The 22,155-nt window shown below is 42.0% G+C and overlaps 1 protein-coding gene across 1 annotated transcript in view; it reads left to right on the top strand.

Annotated features, from left to right (window-relative positions):
* Positions 1-9,406: 9,406 nt before the first annotated feature.
* The window catches only part of LOC126234707 (glutathione S-transferase D5-like), a 49,244-nt gene continuing 36,495 nt past the window's right edge, over positions 9,407-22,155 (top strand). The window contains exon 1 of the mRNA XM_049943452.1: positions 9,407-9,466. The gene's annotated coding sequence lies outside the window, so the exon portion shown is untranslated. The remainder of the gene's footprint in view (positions 9,467-22,155) is intronic.

A 22,155-nucleotide genomic window follows, 5' to 3' on the forward strand; every position in this document is an offset into this window, starting at 1 on the left:
TATGCATTTCTGCCGGAGGCTGGCTCTGGTTCTGAAGATGTAGGTCGAGTACTCTCCTTACAAGGTCATTCTTAGCGCTGATGGAAGAACGTTATGAGAATTAAGAAGTTCACAGTTGTATTTTACGTATAATATACCCCATAGTTGCTGTTACTATCACTATAGTAGTCGTCTAATGTTAATAGCTTCCTAGTTCTACGTATTAAATTTACTACAGATGTAAAAATAGAGCTTCTTTCCTCCGTCGATTATATCGCAATTTATGTGAGTCTTGGAGAGCATATGGAGGCCAATGAGCGTAAGAGCTACACGCGCATAATTTCGTCCCCGAACATTTCACTTTCTTTATCTCACATTCCCTCTCTACAAACACTCATTGCTAGCTATTGCTCCATATTCTGTACCCGTGGGGTCCTAAGTAAGTCATTGGCGACTCCTTTTCTTATAATCTGCTAACAGCCTGCTTTAGATATTTTGTTAATTATACACCACACTCGGAAGTCTGTTACAACCGCATATAAACTGGGTTTAAAACAGAGCGGTTTGCCTCAACTTCTCAAACAACGCTTCATGGAAGACAACGCGTTCTAGATTTCCTTCGTGGCCACAATAGCAAACGACTCTCTGCTTAACCTTGAGTCATTCAGGATGAGTGGGATAAGCACTGTGTCCTACCAAAAGATCCAAAATATGTAGCATGATTCGAAGAAAACTGAAATTGCATATTTTCAACGTTTCTCGGGTTGTCAGGAAGAGGAAGTAACCCCGTCGGCTCTGAGTGTTATCCTATCGACTCTGTCAAGTAACAAACCTCCAGTCTTTTAAGTGGAGCTTATTGGTGATCCTGAAGAATGTTTTCTCTGAGAATTTTATAGATTTTTGTTCCTTGGCCAAAATCATAATGCACTGTACCTAACAGTGACGTCTGTTAGGTACATTCAGAGAAACACGTATAGTTATATCGTTGCATTGGTTCGGAGCGTCCCACATGCACGGGACCCTGTACTCGACACACAGCTACGCTATGCCCCTCGGAGCACAGTCGGTGTGCCAATTCTTTGACTCCAAAACTGACTGTCGCTATCAATATGGCACTGTCACTAGCTTTCACAGCGCTAAGTAGCATCCTTAAATTTGTAGTTCCTGTACTTGTTATGTTGTGCATTATGTTATACGGCATGTCAAGTATAGTTCAGAACTGGGCACTGTAATTATGTTTCTAATTAATTAGTACCCTAGTGTATGTGTAGATGTTTTCTAGCTATTAAACTGTTGCCTAATTAAAGAGTCAGAATTTGTGTTAGCAATGAAGTACATTTAAACAGTAGGTAAACAATTTTGTTCGCTGCATTCGTCAGTTTCTTTCCTTCACACCACTTCATAACACACTTAGATAAACTAGTGACTATTTTGAAAAACCACGCTTGAGTTGGCGATACGATCGTCAATGTGCGTTAGACCCAGTTAAGGTCAGGGTCCCCATCCATTAAAACTGAGGATGGATTCTATTGGTAGATACACATACTGACCTCTCAGAACATTCCTTCATGACTACTTGAATACTTTCCGGTAACCGCAGCCCATTCTACTGCTAGTCCCTGCCAGTAATAACGGAAGATATAGCAGAGTGATGCTGGCAGATGTATATACCTTCTTGTCAAATTTACGAGCAACGCAAGCTAAAATAAAAAGAATAAAAATTATCAGCGGACCTTACGCTGTCGATCATAACTGACGTTGCGTATTTCCGAGAGGGTTCGTTTACTATGTCAAGTGAGTCGTCTATCCATCCATCTTGCTTTAAAGCCAGCTACGTTTATGAAGGTCCCTGTGTTCTTGGAGTCAATGATACAGGAGGCACTCATGGATCATAGCTAGAGTATTTAAAAGGGAAGCAGACGTGTGGTACTTTTTAATTTCGATGGGTTCTTAAATTCGAATTTTTTGATAATCAGCGTTCTCGCTAACTTCCACGAATCAGCTACAACGTAGTACTGGACCCTGTGGGCTTATGACATGATGACACAGAAAGTATTGATAAATGATAAAATTTAAATGACGAAAACATTTATTGGGAATAAGAAATGTAACCAATGGAGAGAAAAAAACTTATCAGTTACATATGCTGGCTGTCACAATGCTCTAGAGCCTAGACCGAAGCTGTAAGAAACGACGCCACGAAATGGGACATTTATCAGGCACCAGATGCAACCCAGTGTTTCGTTCGTAACTACTTTACATACGGTACTGTCTGATGCATGACTTCAGCGTGAATACCGTCAAGTTCGAGTACTTTCTATTTCTTTAACTCCGCCAGTACCCTTTCAACCTGCTCTTGAGAGTGAACTTTGTCCATGGTCTCCCTAATTTATGTGCGTTGATTGCAGGTAAGTCATCGTCGGAGAGGAGTTGTTACATCAGACATTCCGCTGTACCTCTGTTCCCTTGTGACATTACTGTCATTCTGAAGTAGTGCTTAAGTGTTTTGCTCCAGTTAGCCAGTTCATAGTGACCCATATACACGGATCCTGCCAACTGTTTTTAGCAGAAATTAAAAAAAAATTATTTACGACATGACTATTAACTTTTTAAAATACTCTCCATGAGCACTTGTAAATTTTTCCATCGCTTGAAACCACTTCGAAAATGGCCCAGTACTAGCTCCTTTAGCGAAGTCACTTAGTGAAAGGTTGTAAGCTGTGATAGCCTCGTTACCATATGAAATACCGTGCCCACAATTTTTTTCTTCGTCTTTGGAAATAGGAAGAAGTCACAAAGGGCTATATCAGGTGAGTGTATTGGATGCGGTAGCACTTGCACCTTATCTTTCTGTAAGAAGTCCACTACCCTGGCAGTTGTGTGTGCTGAGGTATAGTCGTAATGCAGAAGAAGGTGCCCACTTTTAGACTTCGGGTGCTATGACCTTCATGTGGTACTGACTTTCGTCAATCATTTAGTCACATATAACTCACCATTGACTGTGCAAATCGTGCCCACATTCACAGACCCATCTTGGTGACGAAAGTGGCCACCGTCTTCTTTCTGGAGATCTTTCTTCTCTAAACGGAAACTCAAAAGCACCGTCCTGAAGTCTGCGTTTCCATTTCGCGGTCATAATGGCACACCGAAGTTTCGTCACCTGTGGTGATATTGTGAGTGTCTTTGCAGGGCATTTAGTCGAGTTTTTTGAGCACAAAACGACGCCACTCCTTTCTTGTGTATTTTTCGGCTTCTGTTAGGGAATGTGGCACCCAGCTGGCACATATCTTGGTTAGGTCTAAGATCGTGAACGATGGTGTGCGCCACAGCTATTCCAATATTTAGGGTCATTGCAACGTTACAGTATACTAGATGAGGATCACCTTCTATTATTTGCCTCAGAGCATCAATGTTTTTTTGGGCCACTTCCGTTATCGGGTGACCGGCAGGCCGTTCGTCTTCAAGATACTCTCGACCCTCTGAAAATTCACAAAACTAATTTCCAGCGGTGGCCCTAGAAGGGGTGGAGCTATCAAAAACGCGTACCACAGAAGATTTGCGTTCTTCTGCACTTAACGCTTTTTTTGTAGTCATAAAACATCGCACAAAAATCGCGGCTAACAGGCTCGTCTTTCACTGCGTCTGACTCAGCACTAACTTCGTCTTCACTCCTCATTCGCAGCGTGTAGTGAAATCCAGAGTTGGGGTAACAGCCGCGCGCATTCCCCAACGTCGAAAAGCAACGTTCCTTCAATCTGAAATAATTCCATTATCGACGGACTTACGGTGCAACAGCTGCTAAAAGCTGTCGGTACAGTCGTCCTATACGAGGCTAACCAGAACTCCATCAATAAACTTTCAGTTGTTCAGGGAAAGCTACAAAGAACTGTGATATTAAAGACTCAAAGCCTCCAGCGGCTCGTTACAGAGTTAATAGCGTTCTTACAATTTATTCGGCTTGTTACGTCAGGGACACTTGGTCTGTGAATATACCTTCACAGAAGTGGAGAAGCCAGTAACGTGCAACAAACAACTCAGAGTAATGAAACACACGAGTGCCGACTATGTGGATGCGACAGGGATCGAACACCACATACATATCTTGAGGGTGCGCCGCACCCACAAAATTTTTAGTTTGATAAAAACAAAATAAAATAAATATTTCTCACTTGCCTTTATCAAAAGGTAATGAATTATTGAAGCACTGAGATGGAAGTTAAAATTTCTGACCTCTAAAACAAATGTTTGTTTCAGATGTCTTTGTGCAAAGGCAATCAAGCAACACACTGCCCCATTCCTTGCCTTTCTCTGGCCAAGTCAAAGGCAACGCCCAGTCGCACAGTACTGTCAATGGAATCCCATCTATTCCGCTTGCATTCATATTTCCTGACAACTGATACCCGCTCCATTCCCCAACAATTGTTTTAAACTATCTGCTTGCCAATACTGAGCAATTATTATTTGTTATAGACTACCACAACAGCTATTTTTTAATAATAGCGGTGTGGTTTTTAAATTTCAGTGACATTGTTTTCACGTAACCTGGAGTGTTATCGTTCTGTTGGTTGAGACAATGGCCTTGAAGGACGTGGGAGCTTACATTATGAACTGTTTGGATGTTACCGCATTAATTGCACAAAGAAGAGGAGCTACTAACGGGAGGCGTGGCGCAAAAGCTCTTCGCGAGCAACAATTTTCGCAGTTTTCAAATGTTCAGTGGCTAATGGACGAGTGTCAAAAGCCGAAACACAATATTGAGTTTTGCTTCTATACACACTTTCGAATTCGAAAAGTTTCCTAGTCGCTATGGATAAATTCGTCATATGTTTGTCATCAAGAAACCGTCAAGCACGTCACACCATTAAGGATGGAAAAACACAATTCCTTTGATTTATTACGACGAAGAATTGGACGAAGCGTTCCTTAGCGTTTCAGATCAATGCACAAAATTTTACCTGTTTTTAACTATTCCCGTTGCTGTTTCTTCGGCTGGCCGTAGTGGCCGAGCGGTTCTAGGCGCTTCAGTCTGGAACCGCGCGACCGCTACGGTTGCAGGTTCGAATCCTGCCTCGGGCATGGATGTCTGTGATGTCCTTAGGTTAGTTAGGTTTAAGAAGTTCTAAGTTCTAGGGGACTGATGACATCAGACGTTAAGTCCCATAGTGCTCAGAGCCATTTGAACCATTTGAACCTGTTTCTTCGGCTGAACGCTTATTTTTGGAGCTCATACTTATTATTACTTATTATGTGGAATTCTATGACGCAAAACAAGGTTAGTTAACCCAGCCTCCACAGTATCCAACGTCACCTATTGATGCCAATGAAATAATCAATACCTTCCACCATAGAAAGTACGCTACATGATCCGATTTCACTAGAAGTCAAGGTGAGCACAGTATGGTTTCCCAAGCACAATTCAGTCAAACAACAGATAAACTATAGGCCTATGCTTATTTATATTGACTGTCAATCATTATAATGTGTTTATTTTTCAATAAAATTTATCGGAATTAAAAATTTTTATTTATTACTTTGAATATACTGAACGAATGATCTTTCAGTTTATATTACATGGGATTTTACAACACACTCCATTTCTGTTTCTACCTACTGTAATGAAAGTTAATGATAGGTTATACATTTAAAGTTAAAGGGTCAGGATTTTTATTTTAGCAGGTGGGCCTATATCGCGTACGTGACGCCTCCGGGTCTGAAGGTTCGTCCAAGTACATTTGAAGCCGCGTTTGATCACTTTTCTGTTGCTTTTAAGTCAGCTGTGTTACCGACTGAGCTAGGGCAGTCTCAACGTAAGCTTACAGTACCGGTGCAATTTTTATTAATCACAGCAAAGATCTTAACGATAAAGGCAGTGCTCATAAAATATTATAAATGGAAGGTGATGTTTTTAAAAACATCGAGACCGCCCAGAAAACTTATACTACATTCCGCCATTGATAAGCACCCACATAAATTTTGGGAGGTCGACTCCATTGATTGCAGATGTACTACTTACTGTTAGATTCTATGAAATTCTGAGTTATTGTACGTTATGTGTTAAGTTAAACTCATAGACAAGAACATAAATACAATACAAAAACACAGCTGGTATAGAAGACAGCGCTTTTTAGTGGTACATGTGTAAATTCTTGTTACGAACGCGTGGGATATTTGAATATACAACAGATAAAGCGATCGGACTAATCCTTACTAAAGAGAAGGTTAGTGTTTCTGCCGACCCCTTCAATAGCTACCCTTTATGAGCTTAAATCACTACCATTATCATACGATTTCCTATCACAGCTGCATTACACACTTTCTAGACGCAGTACGGAAGATTCATTGTAGCTACTAGTATTGCGGTTGTATTACTCTTAAACTACAATTGTTTCATCAGCTACAACTATTTCATGTATTGTAGTTCGTCATGGCACAGGTGCTTCATACCTTTCTCAGGATTCTTTTTATTCTAACTTTTTGTATTAGAGTGCTGAATCGCGATGATATTACTGTTGTTCTAAGAATCATACTTCATTCTGGCAAGCCTGTTGGATAAAGTAGAATGGTAATTCGTACCAAAGTGCTGGTATAGGTAGGAAACAATAGATGGTATTCTTCATATTGTTTCTCTGGTCTTTTACCGCAGCGGTAATGTAATGGTGCCTAAATAATCAAAGTGTAGATGCCATGTCCATACTAAAGTTATTATTGTGGAACGGAATTAAACTATCATGAAGCAGTAGTTCGAAAAGCATAATATGTAATCAAACAAAATTATTATAGAATAAATAAACGCTTCACGTGTCAACAGTAATACAAAAGTGTATTACCTAAAAGTATGTTCTATATTGTGTAATGTTGTTCTCAGGTACAATTAAATGGTTATCACGTCTCAGAATTACAAGAATGTTCCAGATATATTTCCGTGTAATTCGTTTCAGTTCCAGGAGTGCTGGTACTGAAATTCGCAGGATGTTGTTAAGTCAGTTACCAGGTCAACTTAGTCCACCCCTGAAGAAAGTCATTCACAAGATGTGCACAATGGGGGCGCGAATTGTCGTCCATGAAGACGAATGCCTCGCCAATATGTTGCCGGTATGGTTGCACTATCGGTCGAAGAAGGGCATTCACGTATGGTACAACCGTTACGGCGCCTTCCATGCCCACCAGTGGCGTACGTCGGCCTCACATAATGCCACCCCAAAACAGCAGGGAATCGCCACCTTGCTGAACTCGCTGGACAGTGTGGTCTAAGGCTTTCAGCCTGACCAGGTTGCCTTCAAACATGTCGCCAACGATTCTCTGGTTGAAGGCATATGCGACACTGGTCGCCGGAGAGAGCGTGATGCCAATCCTGAGCGGTCCAGTCGGTGTGTTGTTGGGCCCATCTGTACCCCATTGCATGGTGTCGTTGCTGCGAAGATGGACCTCGCCATGGACGTCGGAGGTGAAGTTGCGCATCATGCAGCTTATTGCGCACGGTTTGAGTCGTAACATGACGTCCCGTGGCTGCATGAAAAGCGTTATACAACATGATAGCGTTACTCTAAGGGTTCCTCCTAGCCATAACCCGTGGGTAGCGGTCATCCATTGCTGTAGTTGCCCTTGGGCACCCTGAGCGAGGCGTGTCATCGACAGTTCCTCTCTCTCTGTATCTCCTCCATGTCCGAACATCGCTTTCGTTCATACTGAGAGAACCCTTCCTGGCACAAAGTAACAATGCGGACACGATCGGACCGCGGTATTGACTGTCTAGGCATGGATGAACTACAGAGAACACGAGCCGTGAACCTCCTTTGTAGTGGAATGGCTGGAACTCATCGGCTGTTGGACCCCCTCCGTGTAATTGGCGTTACTCATGCATGGTTGTTTACACCTTTGGACGGGTTTAGTGACATCTCTGAACAGTCAAAGTAATACAATATCCACATCTGTCCATATCTGTGATACTATATCCACAGTCAACGTCTATCTTCAGGAGTTCTGGGAACTGGGGTAATGCAAATTTTTTTTTGGTCTGTGTATGTTGCTGCAGTAATGCTAGGTAGAGGTAAATAAAAGGTGGCATGGAGAAGTACAAGGAACTTGTGCAGCCGGCGGGTGTGGCCGAGTGGTTCTAGGAGCTTCAGTCTGGAACCGTGCGACCGACCGCTACGGTCGCAGGTTCGAATCCTGCCTCGGGCATGGTTGTGTGTGATGTGCTTAGGTTAGTTAGGTTTAAGTAGTTCTAAGTTCTAGGGGACTGATGGCCTGAGATATTAATTCCCATAGTGCTCAGAGCCATTTGAACCATTTTCTTTAACTTGTGCAGAACCACAAAAACCCGGAGGTAGTGAGGAATGAAAACTTCAAATGAACGATGGAGATACATGAAATGTTCGTATGTCCGTATTAGACATGTGGATGATAAAAGAATAACCGCAAAAATCGTAGCGCGTGATGTGGCGCGTTGGTAAACACACTGGACTAGCATTAGGGAGGACGATGATTCAAATCCACTTACGGCCAACTGAATTTAGATATTCCGTGAAGTCCCTATATCGTTTCCGGCAAATTCTAGCACAGATCCTTCGACAGGGCATGACCGAACTTCTTCGCCATCCCTAATGACCTAGTAGTCGACGAGACATTAAATTCTTATTTGTTTGCCTTTTTTTTCATTATGTGTGGATATGGATACTTCCAGGAAGGTGGAAGAGAGATGGATGTGGAAAGGACTGAGCTGAAGCAGTTTCGGAGGATGCGCAGGGAAGAACCTGTCTACAATGACATCTACGAACACAAGTTCCTAGTCGAGTTCGCTGTTTTTTCTCCACGTGACCAATGCTCTACTTACACTACGCAGGAAAGTCGTAAGAATGGACGCATGATATTTTGAAAAGTATATTTAGTTTAATGAAATCAAAAAGGCGCATTGCTTAAAACAACGCTTAAAATTTCTTTTACGAAAAATCCGAAAGGCATCTGCATTGAAATTATCAGCTTTGCAGGTGGAACAGCCAGTTTTATTATTTATAGACCGACATGTAGGATATGAATCAGCTGCATATAATGACTACGCCAGTACATACTCATATGCAGGAATAGTGAAACAGGCTACAAAAGTAATTATAGAAGCAAAGTTATATAGCGCCAAGCGATGATTACAAAATTTAAAACAAGTTATCAGTGTTACAAGGTGTGAGTGTATGGGTAAAGACATGAGGTCAGCATCAAAAAAGTTGAAAGGCTGATGAGTGATAGCCGGCGGACTAAATGATTGACTGACTCACACCCATGTTTGTAATTAAAATGATCCAGTTAATGAAGCGAGTCAGTATGATTCGCCAGTATCGGTCTACTTATCGCGACAGTGCGATTGCAGTCACCGTGACGCTGCACTTCCAGCGCGATTAAGGCAGGCGGCAGCCTCCCTTCCTGGTACAGACGCCGCCGAGGCATCCGGCAAGCAGCTCTACGCCCAGCTCATCGCAGCCAGACGCCACACCTGGTATGTAATGTACCGACACTAATTTTCCTAGCTGTATCACATAAATAATTACATGTTTCAAGAGCATTAAGTAGTCACAACGCCAATTAAATCTTTTATATAAGAAACTACCTCAGCACGCGGAATTGCCCGGTTAAGTAGACTGTCGCAACACGAAAAACTAGTTACCGTAGAAAAACGAAATTTGGGAAATGCATTTGTCTAGGTAGAATATGTAAGTGATTAAAATTACGAGATCTCGGGTTAATGTAAGAGCGAGATAAGCCATTGCAAATGTTAAATGCTGGTACATTAATAACTAGCGTAGCCACCAGAATTTTGAATGTAAGCATGCAAATGTGCTTGCATTCTGTTGCACAAGTGCCGAAAGTCAGTTTGGAGGATGGAGTTCCATGCTTGTTGCACTTGGTCGGTCAACACAGGAACGATTAATGCCGTTTGTGGATGACGCTGGAGTTGTCGTCCGATAATGTCCCACGTTATCAATTACAGACGGATCTCGTAATCGAGCGTTATCCTGTTGGAGAACACCCCCTGGAATGTTGTTCATGAATAGCAGCACAACATGGCGAATCACCAGATAGACGTACAAACTTGCAGTCAGGGTGAGTGGGATAACCTCGAGAGTACTTCTGCTGTTATACGAAATCGCACCCCGGAACGTAACAGCAGGTGACCATCTAGCCAACACACAGCCATCACCAGGTTTTATCAGAAAACGCAATAGACCTTCACGCTGCCGCCAATGAGCTCGCGCTAGACACCACTGAAGTCGCAAATAGCGGTGGTTTGGGGACAAGTGGAGTGCACGCAACAGAGCCACTAGATCCGAGCTGACCTGGAAGTACCCGTTTTGCGCCAATTCGTTATCACTGTGATGCCAACTGCTGCTGAAATTGGTGCCGTAGGTGCAGTACGACACGCAGGAGCCATACGCTGAATACAATCGTGGTGCCCCGCGGCCGTGGGGCAATCATGTACAGTGGCTACATTCCTGTCAAGCCTTTCTGCAATATCGCAGAAGGAACATTCATCTTCTAGTAGTCCTATTACGAGACCTCGTTTAAATTCAGTGAGGTGTGGCGTTAAAGGCATTCTTGACCAACTTCAACTCACCACGAGCAACAGCGTTTATTTAAAGCAACCCTGATTTGCATCCTCACCTGGTTTGCAGTACTAGCGCCACTCTTGTACTATAGCCGCGAAATTTTAATAGATATAACCTTTCAGATTTAGAAACACGCCTACTAATTTTCGTTGCTGTCACACAACTCCTTCCTGGTGTTGCGAATTTTTTGCCATCAGTGTATTGATTCCACTCTTCTATCTATTAGTCCGTCTCCTTCCCCCCCCCCCCCCTCTATCATCTCCTCCTCCTCCTCCCATCTCTCTCTGCCCATTTGCTCCACCCGTCTCTGTCATTCTGCTCCTTCCCCCTCTATCCGTCTCCTCATCGAACCCTCTAAGTTAATCTCCTCCACATCTCTATCCTCTCCTCACCTCATGTAAATCCCTCTTCTTCTTTCCTCCCTCGCTCTCCATCTCCCCATTAGGAAGTTGTTGATTCTTTCGCTCACAGTGTTTCTTCCTAGATAGTAAATAATAACCAGTATGTGTACCAAGTTTGGTAGAAATCGATCCAGGTGTTCAGCCAGAACATTATGACCAAGTACCTTTCATCCGGTATGTCCACTTTTGGCAGGGAAAACAGCGGCGACACGTCGATGCATGGAAGCAATGTGGCCTTGGTAGATCGCTAGAGGAAGTTGGCAACACATCTGGGTACGCAAGTCACCATATTTCCATAAATTCCAGGGAGAGGTCGACGAGCTCTGACAGCACATTCAATCACATCCCAGATGTGTTCGACTGGGTTCAGATCTCGCACGTTTGGAGGAGGCGAGCACATCAATTGGAACCCTCCACTTTGTTCCTCAAACCACTCCATCATAAGCCTGACCTTATGACATGGCTCATTATCGTCTTGAAAAATGCCACTTCTGTCGGGAAACATGATCCTCATGAAGGAGTGCACACTGTCTGCAACCAATCATGGTGCCTCGCACGAGCTCCACTGGATGCCCGTGTGGATGTTCCCCAGAGCCGCCATGAACTTGTCTCTGTGTAGCCGTGCAGGTGACAAGAACCTGTTGGCCCGGAAGACGACGGATTCGCTCCCTTCCATTGGCGCAGTGGGAAAGCGTTGCATGGTATAATGAATCCCGAAGGAATCAGGATTCATCATAAAATTCAGCGCTCTGCCACTGCGCCAGCGTCCAGGGCCGATGGAACCGTGCCCATTTCAGTTATAGTTGCTGATGTCATGATGTTAAAATTGGCACATACATGCGTCATCGGTTGCGGATGTCCATCTTTAGGAATGTTCGGTGCCCTGTGTGTTTAGACAAACTTGTACTCTCACCAACATTAACTAACGTCTGATGTTAGTTCCGCCACAGTTCGCTGATAATACATGCATCGTGCGTGTCTGACTAGCACTCATTCCTCGTCAAGTGACTCTGCTGTCGCCTGGACGGGCTTATATTGATATTAGGTCGTTGGTCATAATATTTTGGGTGGTCAGTAGAGATCGGATTACACGCATCAAAAATGGTTCAAATGGCTCTGAGCACTATGGGACTTAACATCTATGGTCTTCAGTCCCCTAGAACTTAGAACTACTTAAACCTAACTAACCTAAGGATATCACACAACACCCAACCATACATGCATCATTAATACCTTAAAATATGCAAGCAAATGTGCATGAAAAATGCGTAAAAAGTGTCCCAAAATTCAAGATGAAATAATGAAAAAAACGTGGTAGTTACTGCGTGCATTATGTCCCAAAGTCGAATCTATGCATGTCAATTACGCGGAAGAGCACCGCCCACGCGAAAAATCCGTACATTTAGAACGCTGATACAATTTTATGAATTATTTCTGGTGAAGGTTAGGAAGGGGGCTTTCGTTGATGATTTTCCAAAAATTTGCAGAGTGGGGACGCATACCGTGTTTTAAGAATTGTACCTTCTATGCTATTGTTGTCGGTAACAAGCGGATGCAATGCGAGTCAGGACCAACTTCGAGATATAGCGCACGCGGAGGGGAAGCTCAGAAACACTGTAATATTTCTTTTAAAATACAACATACAATCATGCAGAAACGGACCGTTCTACATCAACTGAGGTAACTGGCAGTATTTGAATTTGGATGCTACGTTAGCACTCACTGTTTCTGGTAAAAGTTCACCCGTCTCATTAATAAAGCTATCAATTTGGCACTAGGGTTCAAAGCCTGGGTAATTGCTTAAAATGTTTGCAAACTTATGTTTTCTTGTGAACACCTCCGGCAGTGAAGCGTACACTAGAATAATTTTATTCGTTAACTGAACAGATTTCTTTAACGCCAAACCTTGAGTTCAAGCTTTTTAATAGTTGCAGGTATATGGGAAAAATGAGAGCTAACAGAAGAAATGTCTTTTTCAATATCGGAATCATTAAAAGCTTCCCCGCACTGGCAAACTGCAAAAGCCTCTGCAGTTTCGAACTCGTTTACTACCACTCTAATGGCCTCGAAATGTTCATTGTGAAACAACACACCTTCGACCCACGTACCCCATCGAGCCACCACTCGTTCTGGAGGTAAAGGCACATTTGGTAGTTTTTATAAGTCTCTTGATGTGAGCAGAAGCCTTTAGAAACAATTTCTTTGTGGATGAAATCAGTTTATTTGCATTCACACGTACTTATTCAGCACGGCGAAGTATTCCACGAGAAAAGCACGTCACATGAGTCAAATTGGGATAAAATACTCGGAGGGCTTTTCATGCTTTGATCATATAGGGAGCACCATCTGATATAAACACAAACACCATTTCGTCTGCTAAAGATTCTGGAATATTTTTTCTAAAGCCTTCAGTCACAAATCTGGCGATCGTAGAATGATTTACTTTTTCAAGTTCTTTGCAGGCTGCTAAATAGGAAGAAGAAGGCTCTTCTTTTAAAGCACCAACAATTAAACTTGCAATGTAATGACCACAAGTGTCTGTAGTTTGGTCAAATGAAATTCAGATAATGCTGTCCTTGAATTCATTGCACATTTCTTTCAGAACATTTACGTAAACTGTCGGTATATAATTTTTACGCAATGTTGATTCGTCTCGTATATTTTCATTTAAGTAATATTTACACAGGAAGCCTTTGAGAGTAGGGTTTGTAAGTTTGTGAAGAGGGATATTGCTTGCAATCAGGGGCGCCGACTTATAAAATAATTTTGGGAAGGGGGGGCAATCTGGGTGTCTTGCCCCGGGAAATTTTCTAAATGTCAGATGAAAAATAGTGAGTTTTAAAGTATTTTTAAGCATTTTAGAGTCATATGATCAACATTAGAGCCCCGAAAACTGGGATCCCTATAACTCGACACTCTGGGAAACTCGACAAGCCTGGCACAATTTTAGGCTTTGAAAAAAGAAACAAAACATAAACACGCAAGGTATTTTCGTAAAAAGCTAATTTAATCTACTGTAATAATCATGTTTATAGACCATTACAGAGCAGTGAATATATAGCTCTGAAAAGACTGAAATTATATTTAAATAAATCATAAACTATCATTAAAAGCATGAAACATTAAATATTGCTGTCGCACAGTAATAGTATTTTGATTAATAAGTGAAATATCTAATTTAAGCTTACTCTGAATAAGGCTCAGGGTTCATTTAATAAAAACAATGTCTCAAAGTTATTACCTCAATACAGTTAATAAAGTTAATACAGAATGAATAATACTTTCAGTCAAAAAGTATGTAAATAGCGAGTTTTAATTGGGTCTTAGACCCTAAAAATATTTAAGTATTTGAAAATAACTAATACAGTACTATAGTAATATAGTAATACAGTACTAAACTAGTAATTTGGAAACTGAAAATTTAACATTTTGTCTGTATTTAATTTTCTGTTTTATAAAGATTTTTAATGTTGCTCTAAGATGTGATTATTAGGGCTAGAGTGTCTTTAGAAAGATGCAAATGTCGACCGTCTGACTGGATTATAGAACATGAAGTCGTTATTGAGTGGTCGGATATGCAATTAATCCAAAACATCTCGGTGGGTATGAAGAACAGCCAAGTTTTTCAATCACTTCTGTCCCATTGACGATAGGAGATAGGACTTCAGACATCTAAGGGCGCTAAATGACCGTTCTGCTGTTGCTGTCATGATTGAAACTACTTGCAGAAGCTTAATGCACTTCACTACCTCACATAACATTTCTCCAACTTCTGGTTCTTGTGTAATGTACTTTCTTACATCACGCATGTTTTTTAAGACCAGTTGTTTTTTATTAGCGATATAAGCTAACATATTCAAGCGTAAGCGCAGTCTCTCAATGTCTAGGTCAGTTTTGAAAAACGCGAGTGACTTTTTCCAAATTTGTTTCACCTCTGTTTACTAAAAGCAACCGCTCTTGTTCAACTGAAATGATCTATGTGAGTCTAGCAGAAGCAAACCGCTCAGTAATGCAAGAGTGCACCGTTTCACAAACTTCAATGTAAAAAAAAAAATGGTTCAAATGGCTCTGAGCACTATGGGACTCAAATGCTGTGGTCATAAGTCCCCTAGAACTTAGAACTACGTAAACCTAACTAACCTAAGGACATCACACACATCCATGCCCGAGGCAGGATTCGAACCTGCGACCGTAGCGGTCGTGCGGTTCCAGACTGTAGCGCCTTTAACCGCTCGACCACTCCGGCCGGCTACTTCAATGTAAATAGCCTTGTAGCATTCCTTTGGGGTTTTGAAAGTGTGCAGTGAGCTGACATCATTGTTTTCCTACGTCTTTGGTATACTTCGATTCTGAGGAAAAGAACGATCATCAACCTGTGAAGGTTTCTCTTTGAAACACAATTCCCAAAAGTGTTTAAAATGATCACACTTTCCATTCAATATACAAATCAAGCTCTCATATATTTTTCCAGATCAGCAACACTTAGATAAAAAGCACTCCGTCAATCGGTATCATCCGACCGCCGTGTCATCCTCAGATGAGGAGGCGGGCAGGAGGGGTGCGAGGTCAGCACACCGCTCTCCCGGTCGTTATGAAAAATGGCAACCGCTCATGGCGGCCCGGATGGTCACCCATCTAAGTGCCGGCTACGCTCGACAGCGCTTAACTTCGGTGATCTGACGGGAACCGGTGTATCCGCTGCGGCAAGGCCGTTGCCAACACTTAGATAAGGGCATTGAATTTTATCGTTAACATCCTCTACTGGGTTCACTGAATGCAAAAAGACGTAAACCGAAAGAAGTCTTGAATTGTAACATTGACTCAAGGTAGCCTGCCTCTCTTTTGTCCTCTGCAGAAAATGTTTCAAAAAACTCTAGAAGTTCTTCAAAGTTCTCAACATTCTGAAGATACTAGAAGCTCGCATAGTCCCTCGAGTCGGGCAATGGAATGGTAGACCAGCTTGTTCGTTGGCGCTCTCACAGCGTATGCTTCCGAAAAGTCCCATCCTTTTGTTGGATTCCCTTACAGCGTTTAATAAGTCCTTGGCTAAAGCCATAATATCCCTGATAGACGTAAGATAGCAGTGATTGTCTACAACTGCCAAGCCTAAACTGCCAGCAGTGTAGTGGTTGTATATCCAAAACTAACTTTTTTAGTCCTTTGAACTTACCTCTCATATTCGAGGTACCATCATAGCACTGTCCTCTTAAGTTATCCATTGACAAATCAAAACGAGCAAAAACGTTGTTTAAAATACTATACAGAGTTAGTGATTCCATGTTGCGGGTCTCGTATAAGCCAATAAAGTCTTCGTGATGATTAAGGAATCATCGACAGTACAACACAAAATGACAGTTGTTTGTGGATCGAAGAATCACTTGTTTCGTTAACCATAATAGAAAATCAACACAAACTTTCCTAGTAGATCAATGATCTCGTTTGAATATCGTGGGACGGCCACTTATACCCCGAACGCCCTTACCAATCTTAAAACTCAGGTGTGTCATTCTTTTGGAATTCCAACAACTGAATAAAAAAACTGAGTTTACGTCTTCGTGCCCTCTAATTGCTTGTCCTTGTCGGCATACAAATTCCAAGGTAGTAAAACTTGCCTCAAGAGCTAAACGGCCTTTCTTCATATCACTATCTAACTGTTCATTCAGTTGGGAAGCCACACTTCGGTTAGTGATAGAATTTAGTTTCAGAACACCTTGTTTATGCGTAAACGTATTTTCACGAAGACGAAATTTTTCCAAAGCTTTTTTCCAGTTAGAAAACCCTACAGAAGCAAATGCATCTTCTTTTTTTATTGTAAAAGATTTGTAGCATCTGCCTGTTTGCAGGTTTTACAAAAAACTTTTTCGGTAGATGCTTCAAATTCTAGTCTTGTATGTTTGATCAACCAAGACTTCTGAAATGATCTTCCCTCACTGGACTGTCCAGGTTTCAGCTGTGAACGGTTCTCGCCTGAAGACGACGAAGCAACTGACGACACAATAATTGTTGGAGGTTGACTAGCGTGTCTTTTTGGTAACAAATTTATCCATTCCAAACATAATAAACAATACACTAAGAGACTAAAGTAAACGAATAAAATATAGTCATTTAAAAAAGTCCACTAGACACTGAAGTCGGAACTCTAAACACCTCTGCAACATGCACTGAACGAAACTATCCACACTGAATGACTGCGACAGCAGGGTGGGCTTCATATAGATGCGGCGTCGTAATGTCTCGAAGCGTCAAGGCGACGCGAGGCGGAGGGTTCCAAGTGCTTCTGCTCCAGTCTTTGTTATGTCCCCGCGGCCGTAGCGCTGGCCCGCCACCACCAGACTTTACACAAAGATTCGCACACCGGGACGAATTTTAAGTGTGCCCACAGCACCATAACACTGTCATGATTCACACCACTCATTTTGAGTTAACCTGCTTACTACAGTAATAATTATTTGTTGTAACTCATTACTGAATGTATTTTAAAAGGTAACTATCGTCAAACAAGGAAAATAAAAATTCCAACATAATTTTGTGATTTTACAAACTTAACTAATAATTTTCTTAAATTATCGAGGGGTTCCTCCCCCCGCCCCATCCAAACTAATTTTTGAGAGGCCCCCTCAGGCCCAATGGAGTCGGCGCCTGTGCTTGCAATGAATGCTTCGTGTAGATCCATGTTAAACCGACTTTTGTGGGTACCTTTGGACAAATCCCTACAAATGCAACTTGTTGTTGTCCGAAGTTGTTGTAGTGGTCCTTTATTCTGCATTCCTGCGATATGAAGACTTGTCTTGACATGCTGGTCTATTTGAAACTTTTCTCGCACTAAACGTTTTACTCGTAACCAGGATGGTCAGCTATCCACGAAATGACGTTTCTTTTTTTGGGCGACATGGCGCACAACACATTACACACTCAACGTCGTGAACACGCCCAGTTGTGTGTAAGTAAACAAAGCTAAACTGATACAATGCACGTGTGACTAAGAGCTTGTGTAGTTTAATTTAATTGTTGCCAACGCGTACGGTATGACAGCAGAGGGGATTAACAGGGGCGCGGGCATAGGAGCATTGAATGTGCCTGTTCCTATTCCTCCTTTGTAATGATTTCGCTAGTCAGTGGACTCTCGGTTAGCGTTTGCAAGCAGCTGTAGGTCGCGGTCAATCTGTGAGACATCAAAACGACATCGAGCTAGAGACCGCCCGTCTAAATTTTTAAAATATTGTAAACATAGAGCAAAAATGTGCATAGTCACTAGTTTTTAGTTAAAATATACAATTACAGGTGAAAAGGAGCCAAATAAGCAAATCCATATGCAAAATTCAAACGCACATATTACGGTCTCTGCTGATCCGTATGTATGTAACATCCTGAATCGACGAGTCGGCAGCAGTCACATAATAATGCCAGAAGTTCTATAGATTATGCTTCCGCATCAATCTTCCGACTGTTCTGATATAGTTCGCCACGAATTCCTGTCCTGTGCCAACATTTTCATCTCAGATTAGCAGTTGCAACCTACGTTGCAATTACTTTCTGGATGTATTTTAATACCTGTCTTTTTCTAGAGTATTTATTCTCTACGGTTCCTTCTAGTGCAATGGAAATTGTTCCACATATTCCTTTCCTCGCCAGTTCTGTCTAGAACGTCCTCATTTCTTACCTTATCAGTCCACCTAATTTTCAACATTCGTCTATAGCGCCTGAGCTCAAATCTTCGATTCCCTTTTGTTCAATTTTTTCACTGTCCAAGTTTTACTGTCATAAAATGCTGTGCTCGTAACATACAGTCTCAGATATTTCGTCCTCAAATTAAGATCTATGTTCGATTCTAGTAGACTTCTCTTGGCCAGGAATGACCTTTTTGCTAGTCTGACATTTACGTCTTTCCTCCTCTGTCTGTCATGGGTTATTCTGCTGCCTAGGTAGCGGAATTCCTTAACTACTTCTACATCCTGATCCCAAATTGTGATGTTAGTCTCTTTAAAGCCGGTACAGCCATTAGACTGTTGTTTATTTGCTGTGTTACATTGACACTTACACGATCATGATTTCGGCTTCGAAGTGGCATTATCAAGTGTTTTAACTGTTGTACAGTGCCTAAGATGGCATACTGTCGTATTTAAAATATACTATTAGACACATTGCCTAAGGGTCGATATTTCTGGTAAATCCTAATAGCGTCTAATAGTGTATTTGAAATACGACACTATGACATCTTAGGCACTGTATAACACTTAAAACACTTGATAATGCCACTTTGAAGGCGAAATCATGATCGTGTAAGTGTAAATGTAAACAACAGTCTTAAGGGTGTACTGACTTAAAGAGATATATTATGACTGTGGCCTGGCATTATGAAAAAATTATTAAATGTGGTGTTAGTCTTCTCGCTGTTCTCATTTCTGCTACTTCTCTTCACTCGTATTTTTTTAATTTACTTGCAGTCCATATTCCGAGCTTATTAGACCGTTCATTCCATTCAGCAGATCACGTAATTCTTCTTCACTTTCGCTGATGAAATCAGTACTATCAGCGAATCTTATCACTGATATCTTTTCGCCTTTAATTCCATTCTTGAACCTATCTTTTATTTTTGTCATTGCTTCTCAATGTGTTAACTGAACAGTAGGAGCGAAGACTACAATCCTGTGGTACACCCTCAGTCTTATTGTTCCCCCTTGGTGCTCGTACCTGTCGTATGTTACCCATGTTTTCCTATAGATTACCCATATTTTTCTCGGTATTTAGAACGTCTTGCACCATTTTACATTACCGAATGCTTTTCCAGATCGACAAATCCTATGAATGTGTCTTGATTTTTCTTCAAACTTGCTTCCGTTATCAAACGCAATGTCAGAATCGTCCCTCTTCTTAAAGCCAAGCTGATCGTCATCTGGCAGATCCTCAATTTTCATTGCCGGTCTTCTGTATATTATTCATGTTAGCAACTGGGATGCATGAGCTGTTAATCCGATAATTGTTGCAGTTTTCGGCTCTTTCTATATTTGGGATTTTGGCGGAAATGTTTTTTTCGAATGTCTGTTGTTATATCGTCCGCCTCATACATGTTACATACCAGCACGAATAGTCGTTTCGTTGCCAGTTGGCCAAATGATCTGCGATGCTGTGGTTTTCCGCTAAAAAATACTCAATGACAGCTCTCTGCTTGGTATGCACCTACTTTACACATGCCACTTTGAAGTCTACGTATAGCCCGACCACATGTCGTAACTTCATGAAACTATAAGGGCCGAAGCGAAAATATTCCTCGTGGCCCCACAACAAATTCAGAATTTTTTGAACCGAAACTGGCCGAGAAAAAAGTGTTGCATTAATTACTGAATGTCCCGCGTAATATCATCTTTTTTAAAAAAAATAGCTACCTGGTTCTCGACCAACCAGCGTCCCTCACAATACAGCCTTCACAAAAGTAAAGCTTTGTAAATGCATTGCAAATGAGCATCTGCATCGTTCCCCGAAGTACTGGGCGCGTCATTTCACGTTTCGTGTAGTTGAGTTAAGCATTATGCAATATACCTTCAACTAGTCTTACCAAGAACATTTGAAAATGCTACTGATATCTGCAAGGGAGGGTTTTGGACGCCAAGTGTTAAGCGTACGTCGCTTGTAGCGAAAAACGTTCTCAAATTGCTTTTGGGAATGGACCCATTCGTCTAAAGCCTTTGCGGACGTCTGTGATTAGTGTCAAGACAAACGTTTTGATACGGAGGCGAAGGGAAGTGATAGTGTCTGATAGATTCCGTGCGCTATGTTTCACACTATTTATTCAAGACGATATCAGGTGCCACAGACTATGAAAATATTTGTTCAAATTACAACATATTAGTATAAAGTCTTGAGGGTAGCGTCAACAAATTTTCAGTAGTTATCCTAATTACAGAACTGCATACAGATTCCCTCAAAATGGTTCAAATGGCTCTGAGCACTATGGGACTTGACATCTGAGGTCATCAGTGCCCTAGAACTTAGAACTAATTAAACCTAACTAACCTAAGGACATCACACACATCCATGCTCCAGGCAGGATTCGAACCTGCGACCAGTGCGGTCGCGCGGCTCCAAACTGAAGCGCCTAGAACCGCTCGGCCACACTGGCCGGCCACAGAATCCCTCGAATGGAGCGTTTCCAGTATGTCTTCAATTGATATCGGTTGTAGCCTATATGACTGGAATACCGTGGACTGGTCGTATGAGAGCCGATCTCAATTAGTAAGAGCTGATAGTGCGGGTTAGAGTATGGCGCAGACCCCATGAAGCCTTGGACCCAAGTTGTCAGTAACAATCTGGTGATGGCTCCATAACAGTGTGGACTGTGGTGTATGCTCTGTTTACATGTAATGAACAGGATCGTCTGGTGCAACTGCACCGATCTTTGCCTGGAAATGGTTATGTTCGGCTACTTTGAGACCATCCGCAGCCATGCATGGACTTAATGTTCCCAAACGTCGATGGAATTTTTATGGATGGCAGTGTGTCATGTCACGAATGATATGCCCACGCATATCGCCCGAATGAATCACGCCGAACATTTATGGGACGTATTCTAGAGGTCAGTTCGTGCACAATATCCATACGGGCAACATATTAGCTATTACGGACGGCTGTAGAGGCAGCATTGCTCAATATTTCTGTAGGAGGCAACTTATTGATTCCATACCGCGTCGAGTTTCTGAACCACGCTGGGCAGAAGGCGTTTGGCACAATCTTAGGAGGTGTCTCATGACATTTGTCACCTCACCCAACATCAGCACTGGCGGGCCGGCCTGGCGGTTGCTGTTCTGTACAACTCGGGCCCAGGATTCGGCACGTATCCTTCCGCCTTGGGCAGTGTAGGGACAGCCCCGCCCTCTGTATGTCCCATCAGCGTTGCTTGACACTGCAACTACAAAATTAGAATGCTACGCCGCTACCACTGAAACTGTGCCGAGTCCATAACGGCACGCATTTCATAACAAAATCATCCTGTTTTTTAGCTGGCCTGCACAGTTCCGTTTCATGCATTTAAGCTACGTGTGAAACAGATGGGCTCCTAAAATGCAGGAACCTCTTGGATGCTTTCAAGTTGTAACAAAACAACTGGAAAATATTATAACTACTGCTGTAAGACTGAGATGGACAAGAACCCACTGTAAATAATAATTAAACACACAAAACTAAGT

This window comes from Schistocerca nitens, chromosome 2, assembly GCF_023898315.1.
Source record: "Schistocerca nitens isolate TAMUIC-IGC-003100 chromosome 2, iqSchNite1.1, whole genome shotgun sequence".
In the NCBI taxonomy this organism is placed as follows: Eukaryota; Metazoa; Arthropoda; class Insecta; order Orthoptera; family Acrididae; genus Schistocerca; species Schistocerca nitens.